At 38.0% G+C, this 15,032-nt stretch overlaps 1 protein-coding gene across 7 annotated transcripts in view; it reads right to left on the reverse strand.

Annotated features, from left to right (window-relative positions):
- The window catches only part of CD163 (CD163 molecule), a 145,316-nt gene extending 131,035 nt beyond the window's left edge, over positions 1-14,281 (reverse strand). For 4 of the 7 annotated variants that reach the window (XM_063786267.1, XM_063786268.1, XM_063786270.1 and 1 more), the window contains exons 1-2: positions 14,177-14,281; positions 12,873-12,964 (exon numbers count right to left, since the gene is read on the reverse strand). The gene's annotated coding sequence lies outside the window, so the exon portion shown is untranslated. Of the gene's footprint in view, positions 1-12,872; positions 12,965-13,830 lie in introns of all 7 variants that reach the window. The other 3 variants (XM_063786271.1, XM_063786269.1, XM_063786265.1) reach the window with 1 other exon arrangement.
- Positions 14,282-15,032: the final 751 nt, after the last annotated feature.

Here is a 15,032-nt window from a genome sequence, read left to right on the forward strand (position 1 = left end):
TATCAACAGAGTAAACAGACAACCTCCAGAATGGGAGGAAATATTTTCAAGCTAAGTATCTGACAAAGGTCTAATATCTACAATCTACAAGGAACTTAAATGAATTAACATTCCAACAACCCCATTAAAAAGTGGGCAAAGGACATGAACGGTCACTTTTCAAAATAAGACACTCATGCATCCAACAAACATATGAAAAAATGCTCAACATCACTAATCATTAGAGAAATGCAAGTCAAAAGCACAATGAGATATCATCTCACACCAGTCAGAGTGGCTATATTAAAAAGTTAAAAAAAAAAAAAAGTAACAAATGCTGGTGAGGTTGAGGCAAAAAGGGAATATTTATGCACTGCTGGTGGGAATGTAAACCATTTTAGCCATTGTGGAGAGCAGTGTGACCATTCCTCACATAATTACCATTTGACCCAGCAATTCCATTATTGGGTATGTACCCAAAGGAATACAAATTGTTCTACTATAAAGACATACGTGCATGCATATGTTTGTAACCGCCCTCGATCCCTGGTGGATCGAGGAGGGAAAATGTGGGAATAAAGACAAGAGACCAAAGAAGACAAGCCTGGCCAACATGGTGAAACCCCGTCTCTACAAAAAATACAAAAAGTAGCCGGGCATGGTGGCCGGTGCCTGTAATCCCAGGTACTCAGGAGGCTGAGGTGGGAGAATTGCTTGAACCCAGGAGGCAGAGGTTGCAGTGAGCCGAGATTACACCACTGCACTCTAGTCCTGGGTGACAGAGTGAGGAAGGAAGGAAGGAAGGAAGGGAGGGAGGGAGGGAGGGAAGGAAGGAGAAGGGGAAGGGGAAGGGGAAAGAAAGAGAGAAAGAAAGAAAGGAGAAAAAGAAAAAGAGAGAGAGAGAAAGAAAGAAAAAGAAAGAAAGGAGAAAAAGAAAAAGAAGAGAGAGAAAGAAAGAAAAAGAAAGAAAGAAAGAAAGAAAGAAAGAAAGAAAGAAAGAAAGAAAGAAAGAAAAGAGGGAAGAAGGAAGGGAAGAAAAGTTGAACTCAGAGAAATAGAAAGTAGAAACGTGCTTACTAGGAGTTAGGGGTTTGGGGAAATGGAGAGATATTGGTCAAAGTGTGCAAACTTGCAGTTATAAGATGAATACATTCTGGAGAGCTAATGTGCCACACAGGGATTACAGTTAACAACTTGTTCTATACTTGAAATTTGCTAAGAGAGGCCTTAAGTATTCTTATCATAAAAAAGGTAACTGTGTGAGATGATGGATATGTTAATCAGCTTGATAGAAACAGTCGTTTCACAATGTACTTCAAAACGTCAACAGTGTACACCTTGACTATATAACATTTTGTCAATTACACCTCAATAAAGCTGAAAAACATATGTAATAAAATAAAAATAAAGACATCTTATTTACTATATGTTGTTGATTCAATAACATTGAACTCATGGCCAACTGCACTATTGCTCATGCCCAAACAAAGCTTATCTAACATATATTTTCTCTTTAAAGCACGTCACAGACTTCTCACACTTAGGAACACTATATAGGACTTTAGTACTGGGCTTGGGGATCATTTTAAACAGCAAAGTCACCAATAAAGGCACTCTCTCAGCCCACATCTTTCTCCTGTGTTGGATGCTTCTTGCCCTCGAACATCAGACTCTTAAGTTTTTCAGCTTTGGGACTTGGGCTGGCTCTCCTTGCTCCTCAGCTTGCAGACAGCCTATTGTGGGACCTGTGATCATTTAAGTTAATACTTAATAAACTCATATATATTTATATAATAAACTAATATACATATAAACTCATATGATAATATGAATTCATTCGTTTTGTGCTATATATTACATTAGTTTGTTAAACTCATATGAGTGTATTATATAAACTCATATATAATACTCATAAACTCATATGTATATGAGATATATATATGTATCCTATTAGTTCTGTCCCTCTAGAGAACCCTGACTAATACAGGCACAAAAATGAAAAAAAGTATCACCCCTAATAAACCACGAAAAAGACACAAAGACACAGACATAAGTAAGAAGCCAGTTTCCCCTTGTTCACTCTCAGCTGGGAATGTGCACACTGACAGACACAAATTTTTTGCTGCTCTGCACATTTTCATGAATGACCTTGAGTATTAATTTTGGAGTTACAATCTTAACAAGCACGCATATTTGCAAATGCAGTATCCATGAATAATGAGAATTGACTGTACATGTAACTAGCCACAGAGTTCTAATCTGTCATCTGGGTTTTGGATACAGTATCTTCTTTTTTTTGAGACAGAGTCTTCCTCTGTTGCCCACCTCAGCTCACTGCAACCTCCACCTCCTGGGTTCAAGTGATTCTCGTGCCTCAGCCTCCCGAGTAGCCGGGATTACAGGTGCATGCCACCATGCCCGGCTAATTTTTGTATTTTTAGTAGAGTCAGGGTTTCAACATGTTGTTCAGGCTGGTCTGTCTGCCTCGGCCTCCCAAAGTGCTGGGATTACAGGCATAAGCCACTGTCCCCAGACTGGATACCTTATCTTATCATGCCATTAGGGCCAATTGTCATATTATCTCCAGGCAAAAGTGATCAAGCATCAAATGTGCACTCTTACATTCCAACTATGGAGTGATAACCAGACTGTTAGTCTGCACAGGCTGTAATATGTCTGATATTACAAGCTCTGAAGGCAACTGAGCATGGCAATTCTGGCCATGGTCTACAACAGTATAATAGAGATCATCTGGCTCAAAATTTAAATTTAGCTCCTATACTGTAATCACCTTGAGAGCAAAAATCCCTTTGTGTCCATCAAGACTTATTACTCAAGGCCTTGTATGGTGTCTAATAGACCAATTGTTTTAGTATAATATGACCATGACTGCAGAAGGCTTACTGTACCTCCTTTCATGGGTAATAGGTGTCCCATTTAATAGAATTATTCAAAACCTTAATAGGCACACTTCAAACTGAAATTCCACGAACTCTGGCAGCTATGTGAAAAAAGTTTTAAATGACGTGGAAAGAAGACCACTGTTACTTCTCAAGTCATGCCATTCCTAACAGTTCACTTACTTCCCATGAGCCCCAGATTCCACAGTTGCTTGGCTTGTAAGGCCATTTATTTCCTGAAAACAATTTTCTTTTCTGAGAAGATACATTAGCTTCAATGCAATTTGTTATGGAATCGTACCAAAAACAGGATAGATTCTGATTCCAAATTGTTGTTAATGAATTAAAAAGCTGAGGATTTCCTTGTATCTTTGAGTGACATTCTTCTTCAAGTCTCATCACCACCTTTATGTCTCTTTGCAAGATGTAGTAAATTATTTGGGAAAGTTTTGGATCACGGAAAGTTGTTCTCAGGTTCATGTCATTTTCTTTTCTGTTTAGAAATTCATGAAAGACATTTTAAGAAACAGAATGAGAGCTATTCTTGGAATCATGGAATTTTAAAGCAGAAACATAAATTTTGACATGATTTTTATATAATATATTACATAATTATATAATTACTATTAACCTTATTTTATTTATTAATTTATTGATCAAGACTCAAAGAAGTTTTCAGCATGGTTCAAACTGTGGAGTGATGACCTACTGAGTCATTAGCAGCTAGTGAAAGCCTTTTAGCTGTTGGTGACCATTAATAAAAAATAACTACAAAGCATTACAAAAGAAAATAGAGTACGTCACATATAATCCTGGTAACTACAGTTTTATAAAACTTTTATTTGTACTTTATGAAAGTGTATGTGTGTGCCATACACATGTATGTGTGCATTTGTGTGTATGCACTGGGCCATGCTATTTCTTACTTTGGGCTGTCTCAGTCAAAAAAGTACAAAAATCACTGATCTAAATGAATTACTAATAACCCAAAGGAAATAAATAGTGTATTAGGAAATTGAACACAGGTTGCCTACTCCACATTTGGTACAGTTTGTTCTGTACCAAAATTCAGAAAGATATGATAAAACTGTAATTTAAGGGATTTGGTATATTAGATTTATGAAGTCAAAATAGAGAAAACACTATAAAGTACAATAATCAAAATGATTCCGTATTTCCAATAATTTTATAAATTATTAGTTTGAGTGTAGATTGAAGTATAAATTGGCAGCTCTTATCAAAATTTAATTATGCATACCTTTTGCCCAAAAGTTCTATTTCCAAGTACACTTTAAGAGATATACTAATATGTAAGCATATATTCACAAGGATGCTTATTGCAGTATTTATTAAGCAAGGCAATAAAGGGAAGAAAAAGGAGACTCACGCAGTATCCATCAATAGGTGTCACTGTGGGACAACACAAAAATTGAAATTAGGCGTTAAGGTTTCATTCTGTAATAATCAATATTTTTGTTAGAACTCGGTTGAGGCCGGGTGCGGTGGCTCACGCCTGTAATCCCAGCACTTTGACAGGCCAAGGCAGGTGGATCATGAGGCCAGGAGTTCGAGACCAGCCTGGCCAACATGGTGAAACCCCGTCTCTACTAAAAATACAAAAATTAGCCGGGTGTGGTGGTGGGCACCTGTAACCCCAGCTATTCGAGAGGCTAAGGCAGGAGAATCGCTTGAATCCAGGAGGCAAAAGTTGCAGTGAGCCAAGATCGTGACACTGCACTCCAGCCTAGGTGATAAGAGCAAGACTCCATCTCAAAAAAAAAAAAAAAGAAGAAGAATTCGGTTGATAAAATATATGAATTAACTCTTTTGTATATGCTTGTATCATTCTCTTACCAAAAAGACTTTGTGCAGACATGCCTATCTTAACCAGACCCGTTTATGTATAACCTTGAACTGTAAAGGCCAGGATCTGTAGATAAAAGGATGTATAAAATTAAGTTATTCCAAGTATTTAAATAGAACTCTGTTTTCTGTTGACCACAGTGATCTATTTTACATGTAGGAATTTCTGCCACACAATATAAAATTGTTCAGGTATATATACTACCTTGCCTCAAAAAAATCCAAATTGACACAGATAGATAATTTAAACCGTGATTTCAAAACTCAGACTATCACATGGTAAATATGAGTAGATGCTGAGGAGGAACAGGTGCTATATTTTTATAGCATCAATATGTTTTTTAGCCAACAGATACAACAGATACCTAAATCTAGAAACTTTTTTCTCCATGACTTCCCCAGGGTAAATAAGTACACAAGGAGTAACGGCAGATGACAATCTCCTCCTCTAATTTTCTTTTTACTTTCCTAGTAGCATTTTGTCTTGACTACTAAAAGAATGTATCTTCTAAATTTTTTTTTCTCTTTTAGTTTTTAATGACTGCCTTCCACAAGGGGCTGCCTCAAATACTGAAAGCTTGGTTTTTCCTCCAACTCTGAGCTTTGTTGATTCCTAGGGCCAGTGATTCCTGAAACGAACCTATTGCAGAGAGGGGCCTATTAAGTTTGATACTTAATCCTAGCATTAAAGTTACATAGGAAATAGAGTTAGAGTTATATAAGGAATAATTCCCTATAACTTTTCTCTATCCCCCAAGAAAATAAAACAAGCCATATATAGTAAGTGTTCTCATTTCTCTACGTTAGCTTCACCTGCATCTGTAGTTGAAACAGTCTGGGCCTTTGAAACTTACAATCATTATAAAGATTTACATAATAAATAAGCCAGAGACAACTTTTTTTTACTCTCAGTCTTTAACTTAAAAGGTTGTTATTTAGCTTCACAAGGATATTATAATATAGATATTGATCAATTTTCAAAACGTTTTGATGGTACTAATTCAAGTACATTGTACTTGAAATTTGATTCACAAATTTCTGAGCATTGCCCATAGTATAAACCTGGCTGGGTATATATATTGAAGTTTCTTGATTTAAACGTATGAAAATTGTGTCAGTTTTTAAGCTTAATGAAGGTATGGCTCATGAGTATAATATATCTTCAAATGAGATTAACACACAAATTGACTTTTCTATGGTCATTGACCTTGATTAGTTATGCTTCTCTGGCTTTTGGTCAGCTGTGGAAATTATATAAGGGTTGCAGTTTAGGTCTTCATAGTTTTTGTATTCATAACTTCATTAATATTGATGGCCTATGTTTTTTAGACTCAAAGAAGGATTTTAATAATTGATAATTTATTAATTTTAATAATATAATAATATTCATCCATTACATTAGTTAGCGGCTAAATATCTTAACCAACTGGCTTTAATCTACTTTTCCCTCCCTGGAAAAAAAAAATGCAGAAGTGCCCCCCTACTGCTGCAGAATTGAAGCTGCTCCTTTAACTTTGCAAATTCAGTGTGAAATTTCACCTCAGGACTTGGTGAAAAGAGGTTTAATCTCTGACTTTAGATTTACAGACTAATGCTCACTCAGCCATTTTTACCTTGCTTCTCCCTATGTTCATTAATCGTTGATTATTCTCAACAAACCACAAAAACACTGACACATTATAATTTGGTGCCTAAGCCAGAATAGTGGGGACTGCCTTCCATCTTCTTTTTGTTTTTTTGTTTTTGTAGCTTGTGGGCTTTTTAAAATCTTTATTGTTATTTGAAGTTCTAGGGTACATGTGCAGGACATGTCCATACCAAATTGGGTCAGCCAGAAGCTATGTATTAGGAGATGATCAAATCTGTAATGTTATCATTGCTGCCTATATATTTGCAATAATTTTTTATGGTTTTACCTATTCTAATCAATGGTTTCAGTAATTTATTAATTCCATTAATAATTGGGGCTCCAGATAAAGTATTCCCAGAAATACAGAATAGGTTTCTGACTTCTGCCCCTATCATTCCTCCTCTTGCAATAGTCTAAGCTGCTGCTAAACAGGGTGACCAGTCTACCCACCTGTTTGGGGCTTTGCCACAGTCTGAGCTGTCAAAGTGTCTGTCAAAATCTTAGGTTTATATGTATTTTGGAGTTGAGGTCAATTACTCACATATGTGGTCTGATGAGGTGTGACATAACACTCTTGCAGGGAGGGGGAATTACATTTTCCTATCACATCAAAATATACGTTACTCAAGTAGCAAACTATGGAAGTGGAATCATTTTAAAGCTTTAAAACAGCACTTTTAGCTGGAAATTTAGCCCAGGCAGGAGCTTCTGTAGATCAAACCATTTTCTCATTACATTTAGCAAATATTTCATCAATGTTAGATGCTACTAATTTTAACAGTTATTAATATTCAACCACAAACTATATCCAACATCAAAAATTGATATTTATTTGATCTGTATTAATTACAGCTGTGCTCTTGCTACTTTCTCTTCTAGTTTTAGCGCTGGCATTACTACACCTGTGCTATTCACAAACATAACCTTAATACTACTATGTTTGATCCCACAAAAAGAGGACACTTAATTTTATATCAATTTTTTTTCTGATTTTTTCTCTTACAGAAGTTTATATTCTTATTTTATTCAGATTTAGAAGAGTTTCACATGTTGTAACATATTCAGGAAAAAAGAATTATTCAGTTACATAGGAATAGTCTAAAACATAATATCTATTGGTTCCCTAAGATTCACTGTATACACCTGATATGGCTTATACACGATTGAAAAGGCAAGCCATAGGCTGGGAGAAAATAACTGCACATCAAATATTTAATAATAAGTTTGTATCTAGAATACATAAAGAACTCTCATAACTCAATTTTAAAGAGTAAACAATAGGCAAAAAGATTTGAACAGACACTTCCCCAGGGAAGATAGTCACATGGAAAATAATCACCTGAAATTAACACCATTAGTCATTAGAGAAAAGCAAATTAAAACCACAATCAAATACCAATACACAATGATTAGAATAGCTAAAATAAAAAGACTTTACAATACCACATATTGGCAAGGAGGAAGAATAACTAAAAATTTCTTATTGTTTAAATGCAAAATGGTACCATCATTTGGAAAACAATTTGGTGGTTTCTTATAAAGTTAAACATAAATGTACCACATAACTTAGAGCCCCCACTCCTACATATTACCAAAATGAAATGTTTACACAAAAACCTGTACAAGATTGTTTATAGCGGCCTTATATGTAACTACCCAAACCAGAAGAACCCAAATGTCTCTCAACTAGTTAATGGATTAACAAGTTGCAGAACATCCAAACAATGAAACACTACTCCACAATAAAAAGGAAGAACTACCTATACATGCTACAACAAGGATGAATCTCAAATGCACTGTGCTAAGTGAATGAAGCAAGACACAAAAGTTTCCATACTGTATGAATTCACTGAATGACATTCTGGAAAAGACAAAACTATAGGAACAGAAAGCATAGGGTTTGGCAAAGGAGAAGTTAATCACAAAAGGACGGAGGGAAATTTTTTGTTGTAATTTAACTGTTCTGTATATTAATTATGGCAGTGGTTACATGACTATATCCCTTTGTCAACACTTGCAGAACTAATACACTAAAAGGATATATTTTGCTGTATTATACTTTAATATAAAGTACATAAAAAGATAAAGCAATAAACTTTTCAGAAGAAAACAGAGAACATCTTCATGACATTGGAGTAAGTGGTTTTCTTAAATAGTATACAATTACCACAGGAAATAAACACAAGTTCCAACAGTATTAACATTAAGAATTTCTTTTACTCATTTATTTATTTATTTTGAGATGGAGTCCAGGCTGGAGTGCAAAGGCACAATCTTGGCTCACTGCAACCTCTGCTTCCTGGGTTCAAGTGATTCTCCTGCCCCAGCCTCCCGAGTAGCTGGGATTACAAGCGTCTGCCACCATGCCCAGCTAATTTTAGTATTTTCAGTAGAGACAGGGTTTCACCACGTTGGCAAGGCTGGTTTTAAACTCCTGACCTCAGGTGATCCACCCGCCTTGGCCTCCAGAAGTGCTGGGATTACAGGCATGAGCCACCATGCCTGGTCTACATTAAGAATTTCTGTTCATTAAAAAGCACTACTAAAAAAGCTTTAAAGGTATCTCTCGTAAGGGGAGAAGTTTTGCAATTCAGATGTCTATGAAGGGCTTATATGCAGAATATATAAATGATTCCTACAGGTAATAAAAAAAGATAAACAACTTAGAAAAAATTGGGCAAGATACTTGAACAGATATGTCACAAAAAGTGATTTTCCAATAACCAAAGAGCATTTGAAAATTGCTCAATTTCATTAATCATCAAAGAAAACTCAAATGTTATATAACTACATCCCACTATAATGGCTAAAATGAAAAATACCTGAAAATTCCAAGTGTCAGTGAGGATGTGGAGCAAATAGATTTCTCAGGCTTGAGGGAGTATAACTAATACTGAGAGGTGAAACCAGCTGGACATCCTGGGTGAGTAGGGATTTGGAGAACTTTTCTGTCTTACAAGAGGATTGTAAAATGCACCAATCAGCACTCTGTAGCTAGGATTGTAAAATGCACCAATCAGCGCTCTGTAGCTAGGATTGTAAAACGCACCAATCAGCGCTCTGTAGCTAGCTAGAGGTTTGTAAAATGAACCAATCAGCAGGACATGAGTGGGGACAAATAAGGAAATAAAAGCTGGCCACCCCTTGCCAGCAGTGGCAACCTGCTTGGGTCCCCTTCCAATGCTGTGGAAACTTTGTTCTTTCGCTCTTCACAATAAATCTTGCTGCTGCTCACTCTTTGGGTCCATGCCACCTTTAAGAGATGTAACATTTACCGTGAAGGTCTGTGGCTTCATTCTTGAGGTCAGTGAGACCACGAACCCACCAGAAGGAACCAATTCCATACACAAGACATCAAAAGACATGTACAAAATAGCCATAACAGTTTTATTTATAATAGCGCCAAACTAGAAAACACCAGCAGTAAAGTGAATACATGAAATGTGGTCTATTCACACAATGGAGTGCAATATAGTAACGAGAATGAAAAAACTACAACCACAGCCAACAATATTATACATGGATCTCACAAACAATATATAAAATAAAAAATCCAACAGAGAGGATTATATCCTTTATAATTCTATTTATATGGATTTCCAAAGTACACTGGAAACGGTATTGTTAGATGTTTACCTACTGGTTATGTGATGGAGGATGGTAACTGAAAGAATGTACAAATGGGATTGGGGGTGTCAGCAATGTTTTTTCTTGACCTGGATGACAATTACATGAGTGTGTTCAATCTATGAAAGGTGTAGAAAAGAACAATGTAATTGTATGGTTTTTCGTATGCACTCAAACTTCAAAAACAACTTCAAAGTGTACTAAAAATTCTACTGAAGAAACTAGAAAAATAGTTTTAAGTAACCTAGAATGTGAGAAATATTTCAGTGTCTGAATGGATCCCACCTCCCCTTCAATTTTACTTTCAAGGCATTTCCCTTTCCGAAGTTGAGCAGCAGCTAAAATTCTTTCATGCCCTTGGTAGAAAATGTAAGGCTTCAGGCTCTGTGGAATCCTCACAGAGATAACTGATGCAACATTGTCATTTCTCTGGGTTAATGAGAGTTTATTATTTTCAGAAGGCTCTGGGGCAAGGATGAAGCATAGTAAATTGTAAAGTAACTGTGACTCACAGGGAGAGGGAGAATCCTGCTCCCTGTGAGCATGGCTTGTTCCTTCTGCTTCAACCCATCTGAAGAGGATTGTCGCAGATTGGATTTTTCAGAAGCAGATGCTAAAACAAAGTGGCATTTATTCCTAAAAAATAAGTGTTTTTAGGAATTAACACCTTGGAAAGAAAGCAGAGTCGGGGAATGATGAGACAACAAAATGTGATATGAGAAGAATTTGAACTGTGATCCAGGCACAACAGAGACCAAGCTGAGTATCTGGACCGAACTGAGGGTCAGGCTGCTATTTCTCATGGCCCAATAACAAGATGACAATGTACTGGGGAGGAAGAGAGTTTTTATCTCTGTAACCAATTACAAGGAAAAGGCCCAGAAATTATCGCCAGACCAACTCAAAATTACAAAGTTTTCCAGAGTTCATAGACCTTCTAAGCTATATGTCTACATGTAAATGTGCATTCATCTAAAGACATAAGTGATTAACTTCTTTTAATCTATAACTAAGGTCTGAGTCCTGATGACCTTCCTCTGGAGCCTCAGTAAATTTGCTTAATCTAAATGAGTCTAGATGCTGGGGTGATTACCCTTATCTTGTCTCCTGCTAAATCACAAAGGTTTGGGGAGTTCCTTCAGACTTCCAATAGACATGTTTAGTCATGCTTTAAGGTTCGGGAAAGGCCTAGGCAAAACTCTTGCTGGGCTTTTGTTACATTCCAACCTGTGTATAAGAGCACTGGCTTTTAATAGTTAACCACTCTGAAACAGTTGTTATGGAGGCCTGCATTAGTGAGACCTGGCCTGTCACAAAGCCATCTTGGTAGGGAGGGCTGGAGGTGCTGACTGAGTATTTCAATAATAAATTTTTCTTTTTTTTTTCTTCTTTTGAGACGGAGTCTCCCTCAGTCACCCAGGCTGGAGTGCAATGGCATGATCTCGGCTCACTGCAACCTCCGCCTCCCAGGTTCAAGCGATTCTCCTGCCTCAGCCTCCTAAGTGGCTGGGAGTACAGGCGCACACCACCAGACCTGGCTAATCTTTTTGTATTTTAGTAGAGACAGTGTTTTGCCATGTTGGCCAGGCTGGTCTCGAACTCCTGACCTCAGGTGATCCATCCACCTCAGCCTCCCAGAGTGCTGGGATTACAGGCATGCCTAGCCATAAATTGTTCTGATGATGTATTTCCGGTTTATGGAAAGGAAAAAAAAATTACAGGAGCCACAGAGATCACAGTAAGTATGATGGCGGGGGGAAAGAGCTACTCTTTGCACCATCAGAAGTATAATTCAAGGCAATAACTGTCTCACTCATTTTCTGCCCTCAGAGCTGTGTTTGCTACTTAAAATATCTGTGAACCAATGAAAATTTCAAATGAGCAGCAGGATGTAAAGCAAATGAGAAATTTAAGCTGTTCTCCCAGAAGGCAATTATTATTAAATATATGTACCACAGCATTATCATCATCATACACATGAAATCAATTATCACCCTAAGCAACCACAATTTCAGTTACCTTATTTTCCTTAGGAAGTCTACCATCACTTACCAGATTTTTACCTAAATGAATTATTATTCATGTCAAAGAACAATAGTTTATTATACCAACATTTGTAGCTATCATAGCTTTACTTAGTTTATATTTTTATGTATGACTGATTTACTCTACATCACTTAAAATATTGCCAACAACCAACAACATAAAAACAAAATGCCAGGTGAAGAATACAAACAAAATAGCCTTTCTATCTCCACTTAGGATATTATCAATCTTTTCTTTCCCCCTTGCACGAATATTTTTAGCATTGGATCAGGAATTTAGGTTAGCCAGAACAACAACTCTCAAAGTCTTAAGCAAGTATATCATACTTAATTCCTGAAAAATAAGGACTGTAAAACTTTATCCCACATTAATTCAATGAAAATTAAACACTTTTATTAAGCTAAAACCTCATTAGACTAGTAGGCTCCAACCCCATGGTACCACTCTGCATTTAAACAATAAGAAATTTTTAGTTACTCCTCCTCCTTGCCAGTATGTGGTATTGTAAAGTCTTTTTATTTTAGCTATTCTAATCATTGTGTATTGGTATTTGGTTGTGGTTTTAATTTGCATTTCTCTAATGACTAGTGATGTTAATTTCAGGTGCCTATTTTCTATCTGAGTATCTTCCCTGGGGAAGTATCTGTTCAAATCTTTTTGCCTATTGTTTACTCTTTAAAATTGAGTTATGAGAGTTCTTTATGTCTTCTAGATACAAACTTATTAACTATATGATGTGCAATTATTTTCTTCCAGACTATGGCTAGCCTTCCAATCTTTTAATGGTCTTTTGAAGAAGTAAAGTTTTTAATTTTCATAATATCTACCTTATCAGTTTGTCCTTTGGTGTCGGTCTTATGTCCAAGAACTCTTTGCTTACCCAAGGTGACAAAGATTTTTCTTTCAAATTGTCTTCTTCCTAGTGTTGGTGATGAGAAATTGGAAGTCAATATAATTGTATTTCCTTTGAGTATTATGTGTTTTTCCACTCTGAAGTTTAGATGAAGATTTATGTTTTAGCTAAATCCTGAAAATTTCTCATCTATTGTTGTTATAATTATTATTGATTGTACTCTACTCCATTTAATATTTCTATAACTTGGATGCATATTGAAATTTCTGTATATGTATCCTCTGTATCTCTTTTATATTCTTTGTCATTATTCCCCTTTTACTGTATTTTGGGAGAATTACTTATTTAGGTCTCTCGGGTCAAAATTTTTCTGGCATTATCCATTCTGTTCTTCACCTACTATCTTAAGGATTTTCTTTCTATTTTCATAGGGCAAACTTTTATTTTTATAATCTATGGCTTTTAAAATTAATAAAATATCGTTTAGTCTCTCTTTGAATATATTACTTATACTTCTTTTCTATATCTTCTCTGTTTTTTAAAACATGTTTCCTTGAGTGTAAAGTATTTCATTTGTTGTACTTATTGTTTTCATGGTCTTGCAAACCAAAAATGAAGATTTCTTCCTTCTCAGGGGAATCAAGGAAGAAGCCTCTCACTCAATTATGAGCCCCCAAAGCTGAAATTCTATTTAAGCCATTCCCTGAATTTTCTACATGAGAAAACAAATTATTTTCATGTGCCATATCACTACCAAAAATAAATATTAAATACAGTTCCATTATGTACATGGTGTGTTAGTGCTGTTCAACATTTAATAATCTACTACTACTGTACATAATCATATGAATGCATATATGTAATTGTACGTGGAAGAATATACCCCATGCATGTCAAGTGCAAGTGCCTGGGCCAGGCAATTTCCAAAGCACCTCTTCAGGTAGTCAGTTTCCATCCTGGGGCCCAAGTTCAATTTCCAGGTTTTTTTTGTTATGGTTTGGTTTTTGGGTTTTTTATGTTGCCGCTGTTTGTTTTGAGACAGGGTCTCACCATCCTGGCTGGAGTGTAGTGGCGCGATTTTGTGTTGTTGTTGTTGTTGTTAGATGGAGTCTAGCTCTGTCGCCCGGGCTGGAGTGCAGTGGCGCGATCTCTGCTCACTGCAACCTCCGCCCCCCAGGTTCAAGCGATTCTCCTGCCTCAGCCTCCCGAGTAGCTGGGACTATAGGCGTGAGCCACCGCACCCAGCCCCCAAGTTCCAGTCTTGATTCTGCCTCTTACTAGCTGTGTGATCTTCAACAAGTCACTCAGTCTCTGCAAACCTCGGTTTCCTCATCTGTCAGTCCCGCTTCCTCTTTGCTGCGCGCGCCGTCGTTGCCTGGCAACGGGAGGCGACGCCCGGATTGAGAGAGAGTAGGTGGGTGCATTGGGTGAGCGCCCACGACAGAGGCCGTTTTGACCGTTGGGCCTTGTCAGTTCCTTAGGACTCGCCTGGGTCTCCAGTCAGTGGCCGGAGGCGACTCCCGGATTGAGCCTAAGTGCGTGCCTAGGGTGCGCGCCCACCACGGAGGTGGTTTTGACGGTTGGGCCGTGTGAGTTGCTAGGACTCACCTGGGTCTCCAGTCAGTGCCGGGCCGCCGCCCCTGCCGCCGCCCCTGCCGCCGCCGCCGCCGCCGCCGCCGCCCCTGCCGCCGCCGCCGCCCCTGCCGCCGCCCCTGCCGCCGCCCCTGCCGCCGCCCCTGCCGCCGCCCCTGCCGCCGCCCCTGCCGCCCCTGCCGCCGCCAGCGCTCCTCGAGCGCTCCTCCTCTGTGGAGAGCGCCGCGGGCACCTGCAAGACAGGGGGCGCCCCTTCCACAAACCCGAGTAGGAAAACCAACCTAAGGGCTCCAGGTGGAGCGTTGCCAGATACAATACAGTAACGCATGCGCAGTCAACTTTGAATTTCAGATAAACGAGTTACTTTTGAGTACAAATATAGTATCATACAAAGTTATTCGTTGGTTATCTGAAATTCAGGGTTACCTGGGAGTGCTGTGTTTATTTGCCGAGTCTGGCACCCCGGCCCGGGCCGCCTCCCTGTCCACTCTGGCTGGGTCTCCCAGGCATGGGCAAGGGACCTCCTTCTACCTCCTGTGGC

The sequence above is a fragment of the Pan troglodytes genome, chromosome 10 (genome assembly GCF_028858775.2).
Source record: "Pan troglodytes isolate AG18354 chromosome 10, NHGRI_mPanTro3-v2.0_pri, whole genome shotgun sequence".
Lineage (NCBI taxonomy): Eukaryota > Metazoa > Chordata > Mammalia > Primates > Hominidae > Pan > Pan troglodytes.